Source organism: Ranitomeya imitator, chromosome 5, assembly GCF_032444005.1.
Source record: "Ranitomeya imitator isolate aRanImi1 chromosome 5, aRanImi1.pri, whole genome shotgun sequence".
NCBI classification, from domain to species: Eukaryota; Metazoa; Chordata; class Amphibia; order Anura; family Dendrobatidae; genus Ranitomeya; species Ranitomeya imitator.
In genome coordinates, this window is record NC_091286.1 from 108,434,991 (window position 1) to 108,453,508 (window position 18,518).

The following is an 18,518-nucleotide window of genomic DNA, read 5'->3' on the forward strand; positions in this document are numbered from 1 at the left end:
AATCAGCTGACACCCGGCGGCGATCGCTGATGCAGAGCCCCTTGTTCACAGGCGATCGCCATGAGGAACTGGAGCGCCCCCAGATGCAGGGCCGCGGGTTACTCGGTACCGGTCCTCTCTGGCTCGGTTCTGGGGATGTCATGGTGGCTGGACCCGGTCCGTGACCCTGCTAAGGAGCGTCCAATAAAAGGTGATACGAGTCTGTCAAGGTTTTGTGACGCCACCTGTGGTATTCGGTCATGGTGACCGACGCTGCTTGGGGTGCACTGGGGTGATGTGATGGCAGCTAGATGGTTTACCTTCCCACAGGTGAGGTGAGTCCCCAGGGCTTCCCAGTAGAATAGGTGGTGATGATGTGAGGTGCAGACAATAACGAGGACACAGGGTTGCAGTCTCTTTACCTCTTTACTGATAACTTCAGGATCCTCAATCCAGAGTACAGTTAACAGGGCTGTCTGAGACCGGCCGGTCCGAAGGCACATCCAGAGTCCCCTTTGCAGGTGGAAATCATTGTCTACCACTAGCGCCTGTGTGTTGTAGTGCTTCCCTGCTGAGCATTCGGGATAGTCCTCACAACTTCTATTCTCGTTCGTTCCAGTTCTTTCTAGTTCTTTCTATTCTCCGTCCCCCCGGGTTTGTTATGGCTAGGATGCACCCGTTTGACGGGTAGGCTCGGAGCTCTTCTGGGACCCTAGAGATGCCCCTCTCCACGTGTTGCCCCCTATGTCTGCTTAGGTGATGTAAGGTAGACAGCCAACCTATAATTAACTGTCCTGCGGTATTTGAAGTAAGGCATAAAGTCAGTTACTTCCTCGGTGTTACGCGCCTCAGTAGGATGATGCCGTTCTCCGGGCACAACTCCGACTGGCTCTCCTTTGTGCTTGATCTCATTTCTCACTGTCCACAATATCCTTTGCTTCGTGTCCTTTCTAAGGATACCGCCGCAAGGTAGTGCAGGCACGGTTCCTTTCGTTCTGTTCTTGTCGCTAGGTACCTGCCAGGTTCCCACGCCTGACAGGGACCTCCCTGAATCTTCCCCCCCGCAACACCCCCTGCCACGGGATGTTGCCTGGACAAAACCAAGTCAGCTTCTGACCTAACTTCCTATCCAACCCCTAGTTTTACCAGTGTGAAGAATGGCCTAATAAATAGAACCTTTTGCTCCCCTTAGTGGCCGGAGTGTGAAGTGTTGTGTGTGCTTGTGATACCTGGTCAGATGAACTCCTTTAGTGCCATCAGACGTAACATCACTCCCCTTAGTGGCAGAGCAACATTACTGCAACGACCAGGTCTCTGGGGCGCTGCAGTACCTGCAGTGCTTTAGTCAGAAAGTCCTTGGCAATGATTACGTACATGTACTACAAATGTCAGGAAGGGGTTAAAAAGATTTTTTACATTCTGTAGAAACAATATGTAGTTGACTATTTCTAATAGAGACCTCTTTATTGTATTATTTACTTAAGTTAATTTCCTAAAAGCTGAAATAAATATTTTAAACTGAAACTGAAAAATATAATATGCACAATACAGTATGTAGAAGTACAAAAACTTTGGAGGTTTGAATTTTTACAGTAAATTAGAGGGATTCACATTTAAGATTCACTAATCTCTATAGAAAAATTTAGCAAACACATATACAGTATATTGAATAAGGACAGTGCAATTTTCTTACCTTTCAAAGATGCTGGAAAGAGATAATGTAGGAAAAACCTACATTTATTCATTGATTCACAAAATCCAGCACTTCATATTAAGCTTCCAAAATGCATTGTGTCTTTGTGCCTCATAATGCAGCACTAAACTGAAAGTTTCTTTTTACTTCCTGGATTGCTCAAATTAGTACATGAAATAGAATATGCAAATTGCCTCTTTTGAGATAGGGAAGTTAAGGCTGTTTTTAAAAGTCACTAATGCAGCTTAATATGTACAGGGAGAAAACATTGGGCATAGCTGCCAACTGTTAACCCCTTTACCCCCAAAGGTGGTTTGCACGTCAATGACCAGGCCAATTTTTACAATTCTGACCACTGTCCTTTTATGAGGTTATAACTCTGGAAGGCTTCAACGGATCCTGGTGATTCTGACACTGTTTTCTCGTGACATATTGTACTTCATGATAGTGGTAAAATTTATTTAATATTACCTGCGTTTATTTGTGAAAAAAACGGAAATTTGGCGAAAATTTGGAAAATGTCGCAATTTTCCAACTTTGAATTTTTATGCAATTAAATCACAGCGATATGTCACACAAAATACTTAATAAGTAACATATACAACATTTCTACTTTACATCAGCACAATTTTTGAACCCAAATTTTTTTTTGTTAGGGAGTTATAAGGGTTAAAAGTTGACCAGCAATTTCTCATTTTTACAACACCATTTTTTTTTCTAGGGACCACATCTCATTTGAAGTCATTTTGAGGGGTCTATATGATAGAAAATACCCAAGTGTGACACCATTCTAAAAACTGCACCCCTCAAGGTGTTCAAAACCACATTCAAGAAGTTTATTAACCCTTCAGGTGTTTCACAGGAATTTTTGGAATGTTTAAATAAAAATGAACATTTAACTTTTTTTCACAAAAAATTTACTTCAGCTCCAATTTGTTTTATTTTACCAAGGGTAACAGGAGAAAATGGACCCCAAAAGTTGTTGTACAATTTGTCCTGAGTACGCTGATACCCCATATGTGGGAGTAAACCACTGTTTGGGCGCATGACAGAGCTCGGAAGCGAAGGAGGGCAATTTGACCTTTCAATACAAAATTGACAGGAATTGAGATGGGACGCCATGTTGCGTTTGAAGAGCCCCTGATGTGCCTAAACAGTGGAAACCCCCACAAGTGACACCATTTTGGAAAGTAGACCCCCTAAGGAACTTATCTAGAGGTGTGGTGAGCACTTTGACCCACCAAATGCTTCACAGAAGTTCATAATGCAGAACTGTAAAAATAAAAAATCATATTTTTTCACAAAAATCTTCTTTTTGCTCCCAATTTTTTATTTTTCCAAGGGTAAGATAAGAAATTGGACCCCAAATGTTGTTGTACAATTTGTCCTGAGTACGCTGAAACTCCATATGTGGGAGTAAACCACTGTTTGGGCGCATGACAGAGCTCGGAAGCCAAGGAGGGCAATTTGACTTTTCAATGCAAAATTGACAGGAATTGAGATGGGACGCCATATTGCGTTTGGAGAGCCACTGATGTGCCTAAACATTGAAACCCCCCCACACATGACACCATTTTGGAAAGTAGACCCCCTAAGGAACGTATCTGGATGTGTGGTGAGCACTTTGCCCAACCAAGGGCTTCACAGAAGTTTATAATGCAGAACCATAAAAATAAAACAAAATTTTTTTCCCACAAAACTTATTTTTTAGCCCCCAGTTTTGTATTTTCCCTAGGGTAACAGGAAAAATTGGACCCCAAAAGTTGTTGTCCAATTTGTCCTGAGTACGTTGATACCCCATATGTGGGGGGGAACCACCGTTTGGGCGCATGGGAGGGCTCGGAAGTGAAGGAGCGCCATTTGTAATGCAGACTTAGATGAAATGGTCTGCAGGCGTCATATTGCGTTTGCAGAGCCCCTAATGTACCTAAACAGTAGAAACCCCCACAAGTGACACCATTTTGGAAATTAGACCCCCTAAGGAACTCATCTACATGTGTTGTGAGAGCTTTGAACCCCCAAGTATTTCACTACAGTTTATAACGCAGAGCCGTGCAAATAAAAAATATTTTTTTTCCACAAAAATTATATTTTAGCCCCCAGCTTTGTATTTTTCCAAGGGTAACAGGAGAAACTGGACCCTAAATGTTGTTGTCCAATTTGTCCTGAGTATGCTGATACCCGATATGTGGGGGGGGAACCACCGTTTGGGTGCATGGGAGGGCTCGGAAGGGAAGGAGCATCATTTGGAATTCAGACTTAGATGGATTGGTCTGCAGGCGTCACATTGCGTTTGCAGAGACCCTAATGTACCTAAACAGTAGAAACCCCCAACAAGTGACCCCATATTGGAAACTAGACCCCTCAAGTAACTTATCTAGATGTGTTGTGAGAACTTTGAACCCCCAAGTGTTTCACTACAGTTTATAACGCAGAGCCGTGAAAATAAAAAATCCTTTTTTTCCCACAAAAATTATTTTTAGCCCCCAGTTTTGTATTTTCCCAAGGGTAACAGGAGAAATTGGACCCCAAAATTTGTTGTCCAATTTGTCCTGAGTACGCTGATACCCGATATGTTGGGGTAAACCGCTGTTTGGGCACACGGGAGAGCTCAGAAGGGAAGGAGCACTGTTTTACTTTTTCAATGCAGAATTGGCTGGAATTGAGATCGGACACAATGTCGCGTTTGGAGAGCCCCTGATGTGCCTAGACAGTGGAAACCCCGAATTATAACTGAAACTCTAATCCAAACACACCCCTAACCCTAATCCCAACAGTAACCCTAACCACACCCCTAACCCTGACACACCCCTAACCCTAATCCCAACCCTATGCCCAACCATAAATGTAATCCAAACCCTAACTTTAGCCCCAACCCTAACCCTAACTTTAGCCCCAACCCTAACTGTAGCCTTAACCCTAACCCTATCCCTAACCCTAGCCCTAACCCTAGCCCTAACCCTAGCCCTAACCCTAGCCCTAGCCCTAACCCTAGCCCTAACCCTAGCCCTAACCCTAACCCTAGCCCTAATGGGAAAATGGAAATAAATACATTTTTTTTAATTTTTCCCTAACTAAGGGGGTGATGAAGGGGGGTTTGATTTACTTTTATAGCGGGTTTCTTAGCGGATTTTTATGATTGGCAGCCGTCACACACTGAAAGACGCTTTTTATTGCAAAATATATTTTTTGCGTTATCACATTTTGAGAGCTATAATTTTTCCATATTTGAGTCCACAGAGTCATGTGAGGTCTTGTTTTTTGTGGGACGAGTTAACGTTTTTATGGGTAACATTTTCGGGCACGTGACATTTTTTGATCGCTTTTTATTCCGATTTTTGTGAGGCAGAATGACCGAAAACCAGCTATTCCTGAATTTCTTTTAGGGGAGGCGTTTATACCGTTCCGCATTTGGTAAAATGGATAAAGCAGTTTTATTCTTCGGCTCAGTACGATTACAGCGATACCTCATTTATATTTTTTTTTATGTTTTGGCGCTTTTATACGATAAAAACTATTTTATAGAAAAAAAAATTATTTTGGCATCGCTTTATTCTGAGGACTATAACTTTTTTAGTTTTTTGGTGATCATGCTGTATGGCGACTCTTTTTCTGCGGGACAAGATGTCGTTTTCAGCGGTACCATGGTTATTTATATCTGTCTTTTTGATCGCGTGTTATTCCACTTTTTGTTCGGCGGTATGATAAAAAAGCGTTGTTTTTGCCTTGTTTTTTTTTACTGAAGGGGTTAACTAGTGGGCCAGTTTTTTAGGTTGGGTCGTTACGGACGCGGCGATACTAAATATGTGTACTTTTATTGTTTTTTTATTATTTAGATAAAGAAATGTATTTATGGGAATAATATATATATATTTTTTCATTATTTATGAATTTTTGTATTTATTTTTTTTTTTTTACACATTTGGAAATGTTTTTTTTTACTTTTTTACTTTGTCCCAGGGGGGACATCACAGATCGGTGATCTGACAGTTTGCACAGCACTCTGTCAGATCACCGATCTGACTTAGAGCACTGCAGGCTTCACAGTGCCTGCTCTGAGCAGGCTCTGTGAAGCCACCTCCCTCCCTGCAGGACCCGGATGCTGCGGCCATCTTGGATCCGGGGCCTGCAGCGAGGAAGGAGGTAGGAGACCCTCGCAGCAACGCGATCACATCGCGTTGCTGCGGGGGTCTCAGGGAACCCCGCAGGGAGCCCCCTCCCTGCGCGACGCTTCCCTGTACTGCCGGCACATCGCGATCATGTTTGATCGCGGTGTGCCGGGGGTTAATGTGCCGGGGGCGGTCCGTGACCACTCCTGGCACATTGTGCCGGATGTCAGCTGCGATAGGCAGCTGACACCCGGCTGCGATCGGCCGCGCTCCCCCCGTGAGCGCGGCCGATCGCTATGACGTACTATCCCATCGAGGGTCAGATAGGCCCAGGGCACCTCGATGGGATAGTACGTCTAAGGTCAGAGAGGGATTAAATACATTTGTTAGACTGGAAAACAGATAAATAGTTTTAGATACTAAGTCCCCAATTCATAACATTCACATCTTGTATATTTTGCACCTTTTATTTACATAGTAAGATAGATTGTAAAAAAGAGAGGCCAGAGTATACTGGGACATGGCTGCAGCCCTCACTTGACTCTAGGAGACCACCAAGAAAAGAGTGAGGGATTTGGTGATAGAAAACTAAAAACGGCAACACACATCCAGCGGAACAACAGCCCATCCACCATAGGCTGCTCTGTGGTCTGGTCCATCCTGCTGCAATAGCATCACACAGAAACACGTCCCGCACCCTGGAAGGGGGCCGTCCATGGCTATAATATAAAAAATGCAGGCCATATACCAACAATTACAAGGTTCAGTTTCCCACTGAAACACAACACTGATATTGTAATTCAACCCAATTAAAAAAGCCCTACCAAGCTGGCACATGCAAAAATTGCCACAAAACTCAGTTTTGCTCCTTCACATAGAAAATTTTAGTAAATCGTGAAACATTTTTACATTCTGAACAGTAGCCAGAGTATACTAGGCAAGAGCCAACTCCCGACCCACTTAGCCAGGCAGACCACCTAAAATAGGGTGCAGAATTTGTTGATGGAAGGACAAACATGGCAACAGCCCATCTTCCACTGACTGCTCCGTATTCTAATCAATCTGGCTCCCAGGAAAGGACATGTCCTTGACTGCAATATTCATAAAACGCCCACTTCCCAGCAACCACTGGGGTCAGTCTCTCACTCACTCCTATTAGTACCCAATTAATAAAGCCCCAGCAAGCTGATACATGCAAAAATTGTCACAAAACTCAGTTTTCCTCTCCATGGAAATTTTTACTAAAAGGCAAAAGAATATTATGTGCTAAATTAGAAGAAGAGAATACTGGGCAAGAGCCTACTCCCACGTACCACCATGGATGCCGCCTTTACTTTACATTACTCAGGAAGACCACCTAAAAATGGGTGCGTGATTTGGTGATAGAAAAACAAAAATGGCAACACACAGCCAGCCGTGCAACAGCCCATCTTCCGCAGGCTTCTCCGTGCTCAGTTCCCTCCTGCTGACAGAAAGACACCTGTCCCACTGCCCAGAAGAAGAAGGCCATCAATGGCTACAATATTCAAATGAGGGCCTCTTCCCAGCAACCCCAGGGTTCAGTCTCCCACCCACCCACCCATTCCTTTATTCTGTTGTTGAACCCAATTAAGGAAGCCCCAGCAAGCTGGAGCATGCAAAAATTGCCACAAAACTCAGTTTTGCTCCTCTCCACGGAAATCTTTAGTAAAAGGCGAAAGAATTTTACATTCTGAAGAAAAGCCAGAATATACTAGGCAAGGGCCTCCTCCTGACCTACCACCATGGCAGCAGCCCTCACTTGGCCCGGGGAGAGCACCTAGAAGTGGGTTCGTGGTTTGGTGATGGAAAAACAAAAACGGCAACAGCCCATCTTCCACAGGCTGCTCCGTTCTCAGTTCTATGCTGCTGACAGAGCATCACCTGTTCCGTTGCCCGGAAGAAGGCCATCCATGGCTACAATATGCAAATGAGGGCCTCTTCCCAGCAACCCCAGGGTTCAGTCTCCCACCGAAACCCCACCCACCCATTACTTTATTCTGTTGTTGAACCCAATTAAGGAAGCCCCAGCAAGCTGGAGCATGCAAAAATTGCCACAAAACTCAGTTTTGCTCCTCTCCACGGAAATCTTTACTAAAAGGCGAAAGATTTTTACGTTCTGAAGAGAAGCCAGAGTATACTGGGCAAGGGCCTCCTCCTGACCTACCACCATGGCAGCAGCCCTCACTTGGCCCCGGGAGAGCACCTAGAAGTGGGTTCGTGGTTTGGTGATGGAAAAACAAAAACGGCAACAGCCCATCTTCCACAGGCTGCTCCGTTCTCAGTTCTATGCTGCTGACAGGACATCACCTGTTCCGTTGCCCGGAAGAAGGCCATCCATGGCTACAATATGCAAATGAGGGCCTCTTCCCAGCAACCCCAGGGTTCAGTCTCCCACCGAAACCCCACCCACCCATTACTTTATTCTGTTGTTGAACCCAATTAAGGAAGCCCCAGCAAGCTGGAGCATGCAAAAATTGCCACAAAACTCAGTTTTGCTCCTCTCCACGGAAATCTTTAATAAAAGGCGAAAGATTTTTACGTTCTGAAGAGAAGCCAGAGTATACTGTGCAAAGGCCTCCTCCTGACCTACCACCATGGCAGCAGCCCTCACTTGGCCCGGGGAGAGCACCTAGAAGTGGGTTCGTGGTTTGGTGATGGAAAAACAAAAACGGCAACAGCCCATCTTCCACAGGCTGCTCCGTTCTCAGTTCTATGCTGCTGACAGAGCATCACCTGTTCTGTTGCCCGGAAGAAGGCCATCCATGGCTACAATATGCAAATGAGGGCCTCTTCCCAGCAACCCCAGGGTTCAGTCTCCCACCGAAACCCCACCCACCCATTACTTTATTCTGTTGTTGAACCCAATTAAGGAAGCCCCAGCAAGTTGGAGCATGCAAAAATTGCCACAAAACTCAGTTTTGCTCCTCTCCACGGAAATCTTTAGTAAAAGGCGAAAGATTTTTACGTTCTGAAGAGAAGCCAGAGTACACTGGGCAAGGGCCTCCTCCTGACCTACCACCATGGCAGCAGCCCTCACTTGGCCCGGGGACAGCACCTAGAAGTGGGTTCGTGGTTTGGTGATGGAAAAACAAAAACGGCAACAGCCCATCTTCCACAGGCTGCTCCGTTCTCAGTTCTATGCTGCTGACAGAGCATCACCTGTTCCGTTGCCCGGAAGAAGGCCATCCATGGCTACAATATGCAAATGAGGGCCTCTTCCCCGCAACCCCAGGGTTCAGTCTCCCACCGAAACCCCACCTACCCATTACTTTATTCTGTTGTTGAACCCAATTAAGGAAGCCCCAGCAAGCTGGAGCATGCAAAAATTGCCACAAAACTCAGTTTTGCTCCTCTCCACGGAAATCTTTAGTAAAAGGCGAAAGATTTTTACGTTCTGAAGAGAAGCTAGAGTATACTGGGCAAGGGCCTCCTCCTGACCTACTACCATGGCAGCAGCCCTCACTTGGCCCGGGGCGAGCACCTAGAAGTGGGTTCGTGGTTTGGTTATGGAAAAACAAAAACGGCAACAGCCCATCTTCCACAGGATGCTCCGTTCTCAGTTCTATGCTGCTGACAGAGCATCACCTGTTCCGTTGCCCGGAAGAAGGCCATCCATGGCTACAATATGCAAATGAGGGCCCTTTACCAGGAACCCCAGGGTTCAGTCTCCCACCGAAAGCCCACCCAGCCATTCCTTTATTCTGTTGTTGAACCCAATTAAGGAAGCCCCAGCAAGCTGGAGCATGCAAAAATTGCCACAAAACTCAGTTTTGCTCCTCTCCACGGAAATCTTTAGTAAAAGGCGAAAGATTTTTACGTTCTGAAGAGAAGCTAGAGTATACTGGGCAAAGGCCTCCTCCTGACCTACTACCATGGCAGCAGCCCTCACTTGGCCCGGGGCGAGCACCTAGAAGTGGGTTCGTGGTTTGGTGATGGAAAAACAAAAACGGCAACAGCCCATCTTCCACAGGATGCTCCGTTCTCAGTTCTATGCTGCTGACAGAGCATCACCTGTTCCGTTGCCCGGAAGAAGGCCATCCATGGCTACAATATGCAAATGAGGGCCTTTTACCAGGAACCCCAGGGTTCAGTCTCCCACCGAAACCCCACCCACTCCTTTATTCTGTTGTTGAACCCAATTAAGAAAGCCCCAGCAAGCTGGAGCATGCAAAAATTGTCTCAAAACTCAGTTTTGCTCCTCTCCACGGAAATCTTTAGTAAAAGGCGAAAGATTTTTACGTTCTGAAGAGAAGCCAGAGTATACTGTGCAAAGGCCTCCTCCTGACCTACCACCATGGCAGCAGCCCTCACTTGGCCCGGGGAGAGCACCTAGAAGTGGGTTCGTGGTTTGGTGATGGAAAAACAAAAACGGCAACAGCCCATCTTCCACAGGCTGCTCCGTTCTCAGTTCTATGCTGCTGACAGAGCATCACCTGTTCCGTTGCCCGAAAGAAGACCATCCATGGCTACAATATGCAAATGAGGGCTTCTTCCCAGCAACCCCAGGGTTCAGTCTCCCACCGAAACCCCACCCACCCATTCCTTTATTCTGTTCTTGAACCCAATTAAGGAAGCCCCAGCAAGCTGGAGCATGCAAAAATTGCCACAAAACTCAGTTTTGCTCCTCTCTACAGAAATCTTTAGTAAAAGGCGAAAGATTTTTACATTCCGAAGAGAAGCCAGAGTATACTGGGCAAGGGCCTCCTCCTGACCTACCACCATGGCAGCAGCCCTCACTTGGCCCGGGGAGAGCACCTAGAAGTGGGTTCGTGGTATGGTGATGGAAAAACAAAAACGGCAACAGCCCATCTTCCACAGGATGCTCCGTTCTCAGTTCTATGCTGCTGACAGAGCATCACCTGTTCCGTTGCCCGGAAGAAGGCCATCCATGGCTACAATATGCAAATGAGGGCCTCTTCCCAGCAACCCCAGGGTTCAGTCTCCCACCGAAACCCCACCCACCCATTACTTTATTCTGTTGTTGAACCCAATTAAGGAAGCCCCAGCAAGCTGGAGCATGCAAAAATTGCCACAAAACTCAGTTTTGCTCCTCTCCACGGAAATCTTTAGTAAAAGGCGAAAGATTTTTACGTTCTGAAGAGAAGCTAGAGTATACTGAGGGCCTCCTCCTGACCTACTACCATGGCAGCAGCCCTCACTTGGCCCGGGGCGAGCACCTAGAAGTGGGTTCGTGGTTTGGTGATGGAAAAACAAAAACGGCAACAGCCCATCTTCCACAGGATGCTCCGTTCTCAGTTCTATGCTGCTGACAGAGCATCACCTGTTCCGTTGCCCGGAAGAAGGCCATCCATGGCTACAATATGCAAATGAGGGCCTTTTACCAGAAACCCCACCCACTCCTTTATTCTGTTGTTGAACCCAATTAAGAAAGCCCCAGCAAGCTGGAGCATGCAAAAATTGCCACAAAACTCAGTTTTGCTCCTCTCCACGGAAATCTTTAGTAAAAGGCGAAAGATTTTTACGTTCTGATGAGAAGCCAGAGTATACTGTGCAAAGGCCTCCTCCTGACCTACCACCATGGCAGCAGCCCTCACTTGGCCCGGGGAGAGCACCTAGAAGTGGGTTCGTGGTATGGTGATGGAAAAACAAAAACGGCAACAGCCCATCTTCCACAGGATGCTCCGTTCTCAGTTCTATGCTGCTGACAGAGCATCACCTGTTCCGTTGCCCGGAAGAAGGCCATCCATGGCTACAATATGCAAATGAGGGCCTCTTCCCAGCAACCCCAGGGTTCAGTCTCCCACCGAAACCCCACCCACCCATTCCTTTATTCTGTTGTTGAACCCAATTAAGGAAGCCCCAGCAAGCTGGAGCATGCAAAAATTGCCACAAAACTCAGTTTTGCTCCTCTCCACGGAAATCTTTAGTAAAAGGCGAAAGATTTTTACGTTCTGAAGAGAAGCCAGAGAATACTGGGCAAGGGCCTCCTCCTGACCTACCACCATGGCAGCAGCCCTCACTTGGCCCGGGGAGAGCACCTAGAAGTGGGTTCGTGGTTTGGTGATGGAAAAACAAAAACGGCAACAGCCCATCTTCCACAGGATGCTCCGTTCTCAGTTCTATGCTGCTGACAGATCATCACCTGTTCCGTTGCCCGGAAGAAGGCCATCCATGGCTACAATATGCAAATGAGGGCCTTTTCCCAGGAACCCCAGGGTTCAGTCTCCCACCGAAACCCCACCCACCCATTCCTTTATTCTGTTGTTGAATCCAATTAAGAAAGCCCCAACAAGCTGGAGCATGCAAAAATTGCCACAAAACTCAGTTTTGCTCCTCTCCACGGAAATCTTTAGTAAAAGGCGAAAGATTTTTACGTTCTGAAGAGAAGCCAGAGTATACTGTGAAAAGGCCTCCTCCTGACCTACCACCATGGCAGCAGCCCTCACTTGGCCCGGGGAGAGCACCTAGAAGTGGGTTCGTGGTTTGGTGATGGAAAAACAAAAACGGCAACAGCCCATCTTCCACAGGCTGCTCCGTTCTCAGTTCTATGCTGCTGACAGAGCATCACCTGTTCCGTTGCTCGGAAGAAGGCCATCCATGGCTACAATATGCAAATGAGGGCCTCTTCCCAGCAACCCCAGGGTTCAGTCTCCCACCGAAACCCCACCCACCCATTCCTTTATTCTTTTGTTGAACCCAATTAAGCAAGCCCCAGCAAGCTGGAGCATGCAAAAATTGCCACAAAACTCAGTTTTGCTCCTCTCCACGGAAATCTTTAGTAAAAGGCGAAAGATTTTTACGTTCTGAAGAGAAGCCAGATTATACTGGGCAAGGGCCTCCTCCTGACCTACCACCATGGCAGCAGCCCTCACTTGGCCCGGGGAGAGCACCTAGAAGTGGGTTCGTGGTTTGGTGATGGAAAAACAAAAACGGCAACAGCCCATCTTCCACAGGCTGCTCCGTTCTCAGTTCTATGCTGCTGACAGAGCATCACCTGTTCTGTTGCCCGGAAGAAGGCCATCCATGGCTACAATATGCAAATGAGGGCCTCTTCCCCGCAACCCCAGGGTTCAGTCTCCCACCGAAACCCCACCCACCCATTACTTTATTCTGTTGTTGAACCCAATTAAGGAAGCCCCAGCAAGTTGGAGCATGCAAAAATTGCCACAAAACTCAGTTTTGCTCCTCTCCATGGAAATCTTTAGTAAAAGGCGAAAGATTTTTACGTTCTGAAGAGAAGCCAGAGTACACTGGGCAAGGGCCTCCTCCTGACCTACCACCATGGCAGCAGCCCTCACTTGGCCCGGGGACAGCACCTAGAAGTGGGTTCGTGGTTTGGTGATGGAAAAACAAAAACGGCAACAGCCCATCTTCCACAGGCTGCTCCGTTCTCAGTTCTATGCTGCTGACAGAGCATCACCTGTTCCGTTGCCCGGAAGAAGGCCATCCATGGCTACAATATGCAAATGAGGGCCTCTTCCCCGCAACCCCAGGGTTCAGTCTCCCACCGAAACCCCACCTACCCATTACTTTATTCTGTTGTTGAACCCAATTAAGGAAGCCCCAGCAAGCTGGAGCATGCAAAAATTGCCACAAAACTCAGTTTTGCTCCTCTCCACGGAAATCTTTAGTAAAAGGCGAAAGATTTTTACGTTCTGAAGAGAAGCTAGAGTATACTGGGCAAGGGCCTCCTCCTGACCTACTACCATGGCAGCAGCCCTCACTTGGCCCGGGGCGAGCACCTAGAAGTGGGTTCGTGGTTTGGTTATGGAAAAACAAAAACGGCAACAGCCCATCTTCCACAGGATGCTCCGTTCTCAGTTCTATGCTGCTGACAGAGCATCACCTGTTCCGTTGCCCGGAAGAAGGCCATCCATGGCTACAATATGCAAATGAGGGCCTTTTACCAGGAACCCCAGGGTTCAGTCTCCCACCGAAAGCCCACCCAGCCATTCCTTTATTCTGTTGTTGAACCCAATTAAGGAAGCCCCAGCAAGCTGGAGCATGCAAAAATTGCCACAAAACTCAGTTTTGCTCCTCTCCACGGAAATCTTTAGTAAAAGGCGAAAGATTTTTACGTTCTGAAGAGAAGCTAGAGTATACTGGGCAAAGGCCTCCTCCTGACCTACTACCATGGCAGCAGCCCTCACTTGGCCCGGGGCGAGCACCTAGAAGTGGGTTCGTGGTTTGGTGATGGAAAAACAAAAACGGCAACAGCCCATCTTCCACAGGATGCTCCGTTCTCAGTTCTATGCTGCTGACAGAGCATCACCTGTTCCGTTGCCCGGAAGAAGGCCATCCATGGCTACAATATGCAAATGAGGGCCTTTTACCAGGAACCCCAGGGTTCAGTCTCCCACCGAAACCCCACCCACTCCTTTATTCTGTTGTTGAACCCAATTAAGAAAGCCCCAGCAAGCTGGAGCATGCAAAAATTGTCTCAAAACTCAGTTTTGCTCCTCTCCACGGAAATCTTTAGTAAAAGGCGAAAGATTTTTACGTTCTGAAGAGAAGCCAGAGTATACTGTGCAAAGGCCTCCTCCTGACCTACCACCATGGCAGCAGCCCTCACTTGGCCCGGGGAGAGCACCTAGAAGTGGGTTCGTGGTTTGGTGATGGAAAAACAAAAACGGCAACAGCCCATCTTCCACAGGCTGCTCCGTTCTCAGTTCTATGCTGCTGACAGAGCATCACCTGTTCCGTTGCCCGAAAGAAGACCATCCATGGCTACAATATGCAAATGAGGGCTTCTTCCCAGCAACCCCAGGGTTCAGTCTCCCACCGAAACCCCACCCACCCATTCCTTTATTCTGTTCTTGAACCCAATTAAGGAAGCCCCAGAAAGCTGGAGCATGCAAAAATTGCCACAAAACTCAGTTTTGCTCCTCTCTACAGAAATCTTTAGTAAAAGGCGAAAGATTTTTACATTCCGAAGAGAAGCCAGAGTATACTGGGCAAGGGCCTCCTCCTGACCTACCACCATGGCAGCAGCCCTCACTTGGCCCGGGGAGAGCACCTAGAAGTGGGTTCGTGGTATGGTGATGGAAAAACAAAAACGGCAACAGCCCATCTTCCACAGGATGCTCCGTTCTCAGTTCTATGCTGCTGACAGAGCATCACCTGTTCCGTTGCCCGGAAGAAGGCCATCCATGGCTACAATATGCAAATGAGGGCCTCTTCCCAGCAACCCCAGGGTTCAGTCTCCCACCGAAACCCCACCCACCCATTACTTTATTCTGTTGTTGAACCCAATTAAGGAAGCCCCAGCAAGCTGGAGCATGCAAAAATTGCCACAAAACTCAGTTTTGCTCCTCTCCACGGAAATCTTTAGTAAAAGGCGAAAGATTTTTACATTCTGAAGAGAAGCTAGAGTATACTGAGGGCCTCCTCCTGACCTACTACCATGGCAGCAGCCCTCACTTGGCCCGGGGCGAGCACCTAGAAGTGGGTTCGTGGTTTGGTGATGGAAAAACAAAAACGGCAACAGCCCATCTTCCACAGGATGCTCCGTTCTCAGTTCTATGCTGCTGACAGAGCATCACCTGTTCCGTTGCCCGGAAGAAGGCCATCCATGGCTACAATATGCAAATGAGGGCCTTTTACCAGAAACCCCACCCACTCCTTTATTCTGTTGTTGAACCCAATTAAGAAAGCCCCAGCAAGCTGGAGCATGCAAAAATTGCCACAAAACTCAGTTTTGCTCCTCTCCACGGAAATCTTTAGTAAAAGGCGAAAGATTTTTACGTTCTGATGAGAAGCCAGAGTATACTGTGCAAAGGCCTCCTCCTGACCTACCACCATGGCAGCAGCCCTCACTTGGCCCGGGGAGAGCACCTAGAAGTGGGTTCGTGGTATGGTGATGGAAAAACAAAAACGGCAACAGCCCATCTTCCACAGGATGCTCCGTTCTCAGTTCTATGCTGCTGACAGAGCATCACCTGTTCCGTTGCCCGGAAGAAGGCCATCCATGGCTACAATATGCAAATGAGGGCCTCTTCCCAGCAACCCCAGGGTTCAGTCTCCCACAGAAACCCCACCCACCCATTCCTTTATTCTGTTGTTGAACCCAATTAAGGAAGCCCCAGCAAGCTGGAGCATGCAAAAATTGCCACAAAACTCAGTTTTGCTCCTCTCCACGGAAATCTTTAGTAAAAGGCGAAAGATTTTTACGTTCTGAAGAGAAGCCAGAGAATACTGGGCAAGGGCCTCCTCCTGACCTACCACCATGGCAGCAGCCCTCACTTGGCCCGGGGAGAGCACCTAGAAGTGGGTTCGTGGTTTGGTGATGGAAAAACAAAAACGGCAACAGCCCATCTTCCACAGGATGCTCCGTTCTCAGTTCTATGCTGCTGACAGATCATCACCTGTTCCGTTGCCCGGAAGAAGGCCATCCATGGCTACAATATGCAAATGAGGGCCTTTTCCCAGGAACCCCAGGGTTCAGTCTCCCACCGAAACCCCACCCACCCATTCCTTTATTCTGTTGTTGAATCCAATTAAGAAAGCCCCAACAAGCTGGAGCATGCAAAAATTGCCACAAAACTCAGTTTTGCTCCTCTCCACGGAAATCTTTAGTAAAAGGCGAAAGATTTTTACGTTCTGAAGAGAAGCCAGAGTATACTGTGAAAAGGCCTCCTCCTGACCTACCACCATGGCAGCAGCCCTCACTTGGCCCGGGGAGAGCACCTAGAAGTGGGTTCGTGGTTTGGTGATGGAAAAACAAAAACGGCAACAGCCCATCTTCCACAGGCTGCTCCGTTCTCAGTTCTATGCTGCTGACAGAGCATCACCTGTTCCGTTGCTCGGAAGAAGGCCATCCATGGCTACAATATGCAAATGAGGGCCTCTTCCCAGCAACCCCAGGGTTCAGTCTCCCACCGAAACCCCACCCACCCATTCCTTTATTCTTTTGTTGAACCCAATTAAGCAAGCCCCAGCAAGCTGGAGCATGCAAAAATTGCCACAAAACTCAGTTTTGCTCCTCTCCACGGAAATCTTTAGTAAAAGGCGAAAGATTTTTACGTTCTGAAGAGAAGCCAGAGTATACTGGGCAAGGGCCTCCTCCTGACCTACCACCATGGCAGCAGCCCTCACTTGGCCCGGGGAGAGCACCTAGAAGTGGGTTCGTGGTTTGGTGATGGAAAAACAAAAACGGCAACAGCCCATCTTCCACAGGCTGCTCCGTTCTCAGTTCTATGCTGCTGACAGAGCATCACCTGTTCTGTTGCCCGGAAGAAGGCCATCCATGGCTACAATATGCAAATGATGGCCTCTTCCCCGCAACCCCAGGGTTCAGTCTCCCACCGAAACCCCACCCACCCATTACTTTATTCTGTTGTTGAACCCAATTAAGGAAGCCCCAGCAAGTTGGAGCATGCAAAAATTGCCACAAAACTCAGTTTTGCTCCTCTCCACGGAAATCTTTAGTAAAAGGCGAAAGATTTTTACGTTCTGAAGAGAAGCCAGAGTACACTGGGCAAGGGCCTCCTCCTGACCTACCACCATGGCAGCAGCCCTCACTTGGCCCGGGGACAGCACCTAGAAGTGGGTTCGTGGTTTGGTGATGGAAAAACAAAAACGGCAACAGCCCATCTTCCACAGGCTGCTCCGTTCTCAGTTCTATGCTGCTGACAGAGCATCACCTGTTCCGTTGCCCGGAAGAAGGCCATCCATGGCTACAATATGCAAATGAGGGCCTCTTCCCCGCAACCCCAGGGTTCAGTCTCCCACCGAAACCCCACCTACCCATTACTTTATTCTGTTGTTGAACCCAATTAAGGAAGCCCCAGCAAGCTGGAGCATGCAAAAATTGCCACAAAACTCAGTTTTGCTCCTCTCCACGGAAATCTTTAGTAAAAGGCGAAAGATTTTTACGTTCTGAAGAGAAGCTAGAGTATACTGGGCAAGGGCCTCCTCCTGACCTACTACCATGGCAGCAGCCCTCACTTAGCCCGGGGCGAGCACCTAGAAGTGGGTTCGTGGTTTGGTGATGGAAAAACAAAAACGGCAACAGCCCATCTTCCACAGGATGCTCCGTTCTCAGTTCTATGCTGCTGACAGAGCGTCACCTGTTCCGTTGCCCGGAAGAAGGCCATCCATGGCTACAATATGCAAATGAGGGCCTTTTACCAGGAACCCCAGGGTTCAGTCTCCCACCGAAACCCCACCCAGCCATTCCTTTATTCTGTTGTTGAACCCAATTAAGAAAGCCCCAGCAAGCTGGAGCATGCAAAAATTGCCACAAATCTCAGTTTTGCTCCTCTCCACGGAAATCTTTAGTAAAAGGCGAAAGATTTTTACATTCTGAAGAGAAGCCAAAGTATACTGTGCAAAGGCCTCCTCCTGACCTACCACTATGGCAGCAGCCCTCACTTGGCCCGGGGAGAGCACCTAGAAGTGGGTTCGTGGTTTGGTGATGGAAAAACAAAAACGGCAACAGCCCATCTTCCACAGGCTGCTCCGTTCTCAGTTCTATGCTGCTGACAGAGCATCACCTGTTCCGTTGCCCGGAAGAAGGCCATCCATGGCTACAATATGCAAATGAGGGCCTCTTCCCAGCAACCCCAGGGTTCAGTCTCCCACCGAAACCCCACCCACCCATTACTTTATTCTGTTGTTGAACCCAATTAAGGAAGCCCCAGCAAGTTGGAGCATGTAAAAATTGCCACAAAACTCAGTTTTGCTCCTCTCCACGGAAATCTTTAGTAAAAGGCGAAAGATTTTTACGTTCTGAAGAGAAGCCAGAGTATACTGGG

General features: G+C 47.7%; 1 protein-coding gene and 28 non-coding genes across 32 annotated transcripts in view; all 29 read right to left on the minus strand.

Moving 5' to 3' along the window:
* Positions 1-1,811, minus strand: part of NLRC4 (NLR family CARD domain containing 4) — a 118,652-nt gene extending 116,841 nt beyond the window's left edge. For 2 of the 4 annotated variants that reach the window (XM_069769024.1, XM_069769020.1), the window contains exon 1: positions 1,673-1,802. The gene's annotated coding sequence lies outside the window, so the exon portion shown is untranslated. Of the gene's footprint in view, positions 1-1,672 lie in introns of all 4 variants that reach the window. The other 2 variants (XM_069769025.1, XM_069769022.1) reach the window with 2 other exon arrangements.
* Positions 1,812-6,597: 4,786 nt separating this feature from the next.
* On the minus strand, positions 6,598-6,713 carry LOC138639785 (U5 spliceosomal RNA). The gene has a single exon (XR_011313353.1). It is a non-coding gene; the product is annotated as a U5 spliceosomal RNA (small nuclear RNA).
* A 683-nt stretch (positions 6,714-7,396) lies between these two features.
* On the minus strand, positions 7,397-7,512 carry LOC138639739 (U5 spliceosomal RNA). Its single transcript, XR_011313308.1, has one exon. It is a non-coding gene; the product is annotated as a U5 spliceosomal RNA (small nuclear RNA).
* A 310-nt stretch (positions 7,513-7,822) lies between these two features.
* LOC138639520 (U5 spliceosomal RNA) lies at positions 7,823-7,938 on the minus strand. The gene has a single exon (XR_011313100.1). It is a non-coding gene; the product is annotated as a U5 spliceosomal RNA (small nuclear RNA).
* Positions 7,939-8,248: 310 nt separating this feature from the next.
* On the minus strand, positions 8,249-8,364 carry LOC138639381 (U5 spliceosomal RNA). The gene has a single exon (XR_011312967.1). It is a non-coding gene; the product is annotated as a U5 spliceosomal RNA (small nuclear RNA).
* Positions 8,365-8,674: 310 nt separating this feature from the next.
* On the minus strand, positions 8,675-8,790 carry LOC138640006 (U5 spliceosomal RNA). Its single transcript, XR_011313528.1, has one exon. It is a non-coding gene; the product is annotated as a U5 spliceosomal RNA (small nuclear RNA).
* A 310-nt stretch (positions 8,791-9,100) lies between these two features.
* LOC138638987 (U5 spliceosomal RNA) lies at positions 9,101-9,216 on the minus strand. The gene has a single exon (XR_011312591.1). It is a non-coding gene; the product is annotated as a U5 spliceosomal RNA (small nuclear RNA).
* Positions 9,217-9,526: 310 nt separating this feature from the next.
* Positions 9,527-9,642, minus strand: LOC138638988 (U5 spliceosomal RNA). Its single transcript, XR_011312592.1, has one exon. It is a non-coding gene; the product is annotated as a U5 spliceosomal RNA (small nuclear RNA).
* Positions 9,643-9,948: 306 nt separating this feature from the next.
* On the minus strand, positions 9,949-10,064 carry LOC138638986 (U5 spliceosomal RNA). The gene has a single exon (XR_011312590.1). It is a non-coding gene; the product is annotated as a U5 spliceosomal RNA (small nuclear RNA).
* Positions 10,065-10,374: 310 nt separating this feature from the next.
* Positions 10,375-10,490, minus strand: LOC138639762 (U5 spliceosomal RNA). Its single transcript, XR_011313330.1, has one exon. It is a non-coding gene; the product is annotated as a U5 spliceosomal RNA (small nuclear RNA).
* A 310-nt stretch (positions 10,491-10,800) lies between these two features.
* Positions 10,801-10,916, minus strand: LOC138638989 (U5 spliceosomal RNA). The gene has a single exon (XR_011312593.1). It is a non-coding gene; the product is annotated as a U5 spliceosomal RNA (small nuclear RNA).
* Positions 10,917-11,192: 276 nt separating this feature from the next.
* LOC138639212 (U5 spliceosomal RNA) lies at positions 11,193-11,308 on the minus strand. Its single transcript, XR_011312805.1, has one exon. It is a non-coding gene; the product is annotated as a U5 spliceosomal RNA (small nuclear RNA).
* A 310-nt stretch (positions 11,309-11,618) lies between these two features.
* Positions 11,619-11,734, minus strand: LOC138639183 (U5 spliceosomal RNA). Its single transcript, XR_011312779.1, has one exon. It is a non-coding gene; the product is annotated as a U5 spliceosomal RNA (small nuclear RNA).
* A 310-nt stretch (positions 11,735-12,044) lies between these two features.
* Positions 12,045-12,160, minus strand: LOC138639170 (U5 spliceosomal RNA). Its single transcript, XR_011312767.1, has one exon. It is a non-coding gene; the product is annotated as a U5 spliceosomal RNA (small nuclear RNA).
* Positions 12,161-12,470: 310 nt separating this feature from the next.
* Positions 12,471-12,586, minus strand: LOC138639421 (U5 spliceosomal RNA). The gene has a single exon (XR_011313006.1). It is a non-coding gene; the product is annotated as a U5 spliceosomal RNA (small nuclear RNA).
* A 310-nt stretch (positions 12,587-12,896) lies between these two features.
* LOC138639352 (U5 spliceosomal RNA) lies at positions 12,897-13,012 on the minus strand. Its single transcript, XR_011312938.1, has one exon. It is a non-coding gene; the product is annotated as a U5 spliceosomal RNA (small nuclear RNA).
* Positions 13,013-13,322: 310 nt separating this feature from the next.
* LOC138638990 (U5 spliceosomal RNA) lies at positions 13,323-13,438 on the minus strand. Its single transcript, XR_011312594.1, has one exon. It is a non-coding gene; the product is annotated as a U5 spliceosomal RNA (small nuclear RNA).
* A 310-nt stretch (positions 13,439-13,748) lies between these two features.
* LOC138638991 (U5 spliceosomal RNA) lies at positions 13,749-13,864 on the minus strand. Its single transcript, XR_011312595.1, has one exon. It is a non-coding gene; the product is annotated as a U5 spliceosomal RNA (small nuclear RNA).
* A 306-nt stretch (positions 13,865-14,170) lies between these two features.
* Positions 14,171-14,286, minus strand: LOC138638998 (U5 spliceosomal RNA). Its single transcript, XR_011312601.1, has one exon. It is a non-coding gene; the product is annotated as a U5 spliceosomal RNA (small nuclear RNA).
* Positions 14,287-14,596: 310 nt separating this feature from the next.
* Positions 14,597-14,712, minus strand: LOC138639756 (U5 spliceosomal RNA). Its single transcript, XR_011313324.1, has one exon. It is a non-coding gene; the product is annotated as a U5 spliceosomal RNA (small nuclear RNA).
* Positions 14,713-15,022: 310 nt separating this feature from the next.
* Positions 15,023-15,138, minus strand: LOC138639385 (U5 spliceosomal RNA). The gene has a single exon (XR_011312971.1). It is a non-coding gene; the product is annotated as a U5 spliceosomal RNA (small nuclear RNA).
* Positions 15,139-15,414: 276 nt separating this feature from the next.
* On the minus strand, positions 15,415-15,530 carry LOC138639213 (U5 spliceosomal RNA). Its single transcript, XR_011312806.1, has one exon. It is a non-coding gene; the product is annotated as a U5 spliceosomal RNA (small nuclear RNA).
* A 310-nt stretch (positions 15,531-15,840) lies between these two features.
* On the minus strand, positions 15,841-15,956 carry LOC138639184 (U5 spliceosomal RNA). Its single transcript, XR_011312780.1, has one exon. It is a non-coding gene; the product is annotated as a U5 spliceosomal RNA (small nuclear RNA).
* Positions 15,957-16,266: 310 nt separating this feature from the next.
* LOC138639182 (U5 spliceosomal RNA) lies at positions 16,267-16,382 on the minus strand. The gene has a single exon (XR_011312778.1). It is a non-coding gene; the product is annotated as a U5 spliceosomal RNA (small nuclear RNA).
* A 310-nt stretch (positions 16,383-16,692) lies between these two features.
* LOC138639391 (U5 spliceosomal RNA) lies at positions 16,693-16,808 on the minus strand. The gene has a single exon (XR_011312976.1). It is a non-coding gene; the product is annotated as a U5 spliceosomal RNA (small nuclear RNA).
* A 310-nt stretch (positions 16,809-17,118) lies between these two features.
* LOC138640007 (U5 spliceosomal RNA) lies at positions 17,119-17,234 on the minus strand. Its single transcript, XR_011313529.1, has one exon. It is a non-coding gene; the product is annotated as a U5 spliceosomal RNA (small nuclear RNA).
* A 310-nt stretch (positions 17,235-17,544) lies between these two features.
* On the minus strand, positions 17,545-17,660 carry LOC138638993 (U5 spliceosomal RNA). The gene has a single exon (XR_011312596.1). It is a non-coding gene; the product is annotated as a U5 spliceosomal RNA (small nuclear RNA).
* Positions 17,661-17,970: 310 nt separating this feature from the next.
* LOC138639603 (U5 spliceosomal RNA) lies at positions 17,971-18,086 on the minus strand. The gene has a single exon (XR_011313179.1). It is a non-coding gene; the product is annotated as a U5 spliceosomal RNA (small nuclear RNA).
* A 310-nt stretch (positions 18,087-18,396) lies between these two features.
* On the minus strand, positions 18,397-18,512 carry LOC138640052 (U5 spliceosomal RNA). Its single transcript, XR_011313573.1, has one exon. It is a non-coding gene; the product is annotated as a U5 spliceosomal RNA (small nuclear RNA).
* Between the last annotated feature and the right edge of the window lie 6 nt (positions 18,513-18,518).